The sequence below is a fragment of the Oryctolagus cuniculus genome, chromosome 10 (genome assembly GCF_964237555.1).
Source record: "Oryctolagus cuniculus chromosome 10, mOryCun1.1, whole genome shotgun sequence".
NCBI classification, from domain to species: Eukaryota; Metazoa; Chordata; class Mammalia; order Lagomorpha; family Leporidae; genus Oryctolagus; species Oryctolagus cuniculus.
Window position 1 is genome coordinate 2,971,866 of NC_091441.1, and position 3,502 is coordinate 2,975,367.

Below are 3,502 nucleotides of genomic sequence, written 5' to 3' on the forward strand. Positions count from 1 at the left end.
CTCGCTCCGCAGGTGGGGATGGAGGCCGGCACCTTGCCTCCGTGCAAGCCTCAGGTAGAGGGGTGAGCGTTTCAGATCTCCTGGGGCTTTGTCCACAAAACGACACAGCAGGCGTGCCCCCCTGCCCTGTCGGGGAACAGATGGGACGTGCTGCTTCGGGGAGTGTGAGGAAGTCAGCAGGTCCTAAACTCACTTCCGGCTATGGAGGTCTGGCCGGATTTCTCAGTCTATGGTAGCGTCCCTTTAGTAATGTCTCTCGCAATTTGCTTAGTTATTACCTTATTGATAAAGAAATACTCATTTATTACCCCATGTTTGATAAAAAAAAAAAACCGACCCTGGGTAAAACATTCAAGCTGCTCGCTCGCAGGGCGGCTGCTGGACCTGGGCAGGGGTTGGTCCAGCGGGATCCCCGTGTGTTGTGTGGGGGGCAGAGCAGGTGCCACGTGCTCTGAGGGAAGACAGCTGGGCTTGCTGGTGTAAACACTACACAGGTGCGAGTCGCACACCTGGCGTCACTGTTGCCGGAACAGCAGAGGACAGCCTGTGTCCCAAAGACACTGGCACTGCAGGCTCCACGGCCGCGACCCGGCCGTCATCTCTCACCACCCCTGGGTGACCTGGAGCCTTGGATGACGTCCGCCCGTCGCCCAGGGCTGTGCTCGCAGACACACGGCCCTGCGGGTTGTTGCTCAGAGAGTCAGCGTCTCGGTAACGATCTCTTTTATTGGGATATTACTGAGCACATCGGTGACGCTGTCCAGCATTGGCAGGTAGTGCTGCTCCCTGCAGAGCCCGCTGGCTGGTCGCCCGGGTCACAGGTGTGGATGGAAGCCACTGAGTCGCCATGGTTTGGCTTTGCTGACCTGCAGGACGTGGCCAACGGCACAGCTCAGTTTCTTCCCACGTCTTCAGTGGCTACAAAAAGCAGAGATGCCCACGTGGTAGCTTTCCCAAGGTGCGTTTTCCCACGTGCCCTTCCCCTTGCCGGCTCGGGAAGTGAATCCCAGAGTCAGATCCGCACGCCGCCCTGGGCTTCCCACGGCGGCAGCTAGTTCAGGACCCCGTTTTCCCGGCCAGACTCTGGGCACCCGGGGAAGCCAATGCAGACACTGCCCAGGGGCCATGCAGACCCCGGCTTCTCTGTGGCTGAGCTGGGTGTCGCGGGGCAGTGGTGCGGGTGTGGACGTGCCAGCTTACCTGCCCAGGGGTGCCTCGAGTGTTTCCACTAACTGCCCACCACACGCAGGAAGGTGCTTCCTCCCGAGGAAGCAGCAGTGGCCCAAGGTCACTGCAGAGGGGAGCGGGACAGCGTGGGGGTGGGGCAGCAACCCACAGGTGTTTGGGTTCCAGGGACAGGAATCCAACCCTCCACAGTAACACGGTCGCCATTTGGACAGCTCTGCAAGCCGTGGACGGCGCCCTCCACCTGGTGGAAGGTGAGCCACCCTTTGCCCGGCCACGGAACAGCCAGCTTGGCATGCCTTTGTTTTAGAACCACAGGAAATCAACTGCAAAGACCGGCATAGTTGAACGTTTTTTCTCTCATCTTCACGCCATGGCTGGCTGACTCCTTCTGCAACTGTGTTAGGAGGACACCAGCCTGTGCCTGGGGGTAGGGCCTGGACCACCTCTGCGGGGGGGAAAAAGGAGGGGGAGAGACTGTGGGAGGAGAGAGGAGAGGGAGGGTCGGACCAACAGCTGGCGAGCCATGAATGGTGCATGGTGGAGCAGGGCCCTGAGGGCCTGGGTGTCCAGTCTCGGCTGCTCTGCGCCCCACCCTGAGGCTGCCTCCCCAGGGCAAGCGTCTGCGGGGGCTTCTTGCAGCCCCGTTTCATCCAGCTGCTCCTGAGCCACCTTCCCGGGGCCTCAGGAGCTAGAGTTGGCCCAGGGAGCGGCCGTGCAGCAGGGCCCTTCCTTGTGCAGGCCAGAGGAACCCCTGCCAGGCACCTGCACGCCAGCCAGGGAGGTGGGGCTCTGCTGCGGGCCCCCGGGGCCTGAGGGCCCAGACAGCCAGGCCTCCCAAGGGGCGTCTCTGCCCCCTCCCCGCCAGCCGCCCCTGCCTGGCTGTGGTTCTGCAGGCTCCCGGGTAACCAGGGAAACCGGTCACCATGGTAACAAGCCCAGGTGGCCCCGCCCAGGAGGCTGGGAGCCAGGCCAGGCCCCATCCCTCTTCTGCACCTCTGCCCTCTGTCCTCCCTTGGTCCACTCCTGGCCTGGGGGAGCGGAGGGGCTCCTGGCTCCCTGCCCGTCACAGAAAGGCAGCCAGTGGTGGATCTCACGCTGGGACACGGCCCTCCTGGGAACGTCCCCAGTGCCTGGCAGGCAGGGAGGGGCTGGGCCGCCTGGCTGGGGCCTCGCACAGCCTGCCAGGTGTTTATGGCCAAACCAGCCAGGTTTTTAAGAGGGCCTGTCCCACCCTCCCGTCTGTTGGCATCCTGAATTTCCACAGGCAGGGGGTGGAAGGGATGGCGAGCTCCAGAGAGTAAACACAGACTCTCAGTGTCTCTGACAGCAAGTCTGGCACAGCCCTGGGGCCTGGCTGGCGGTCCCCACCACCTGACGGCTCAGGAGCTCACCCAGAGCCCTCGCCCCCTCCCGAGGCTGCAGGGTCAGGCAGAGCCCTGAGCTCGCTAACACCCAGTAACGTGTCCTCTGCCCAGTGCTGTGTCCAGGCTCGGCCTCACGAGCAGGTGCAGGGCGCAACGCAGGCCTCCCGGGAGCTGTCCCCCTCGGCTCAGCACCCTCTTCCGTTCCCTGCAGGTGCGCTGCCGCCGGGGTTCCCTGCACTGGTCCCTGAGGCGTGCTGGGTGTGCATTTCCTCCCTCTGCTTCTCAAAAAGCTCGGGGAGCCCCCCTTGAGGGGAGACGTTGACCCGAAACCCATCGCACACAGATGCGTTTCTGCCCGACGCGTTCACTTCTTCCATCGCACACAGATGCGTTTCTGCCCGACGCGTTCACTTCTTCCATCGCACACAGACGCGTTTCTGCCCGACGCGTTCACTTCTTCCATCGCACACAGACGCGTTTCTGCCCGACGCGTTCACGTCTCCCATCGCACACAGACGCGTTTCTGCCCGACGCGTTCACGTCTCCCATCGCACACAGACGCGTTTCTGCCCGACGCGTTCACGTCTCCCATCGCACACAGACGCGTTTCTGCCCGACGCGTTCACGTCTTCCATCGCACACAGATGCGTTTCTGCCCGACGCGTTCACTTCTTGAAGACAACTGTCAGTTTCTGAGAACCCCTGGACAGCTGGTGGCCCGTCCCTTGGCTGAGCTTGGATTTTCAGACCTTCGCCTGCAGGGCTGTGGGTTGCTAACCCTTTGTGCTGCGTTGAAGAAAGCTCTCCCCCTCAGTGCAGGCACAGGCTCATGCAGAAGTGGCCCTCATATTTTATTTGCAAAGAAAAACAACTGGCAGGTAGCAAATTAAGTGCATCCCGTCTCCTGAACTCTAAGAAAGCGGGAACAAATTTAAGCTGCTTGAAAGATT

At 61.8% G+C, this 3,502-nt stretch overlaps 1 long non-coding RNA gene across 1 annotated transcript; it reads right to left on the reverse strand.

Moving 5' to 3' along the window:
• Positions 1-242: 242 nt before the first annotated feature.
• LOC127492466 (uncharacterized) lies at positions 243-2,052 on the reverse strand. Its single transcript, XR_007922016.2, has 3 exons — positions 1,951-2,052; positions 1,201-1,633; positions 243-918 (listed from the first exon to the last, which is right to left on the reverse strand). It is a non-coding gene; the product is annotated as an uncharacterized lncRNA (long non-coding RNA).
• Between the last annotated feature and the right edge of the window lie 1,450 nt (positions 2,053-3,502).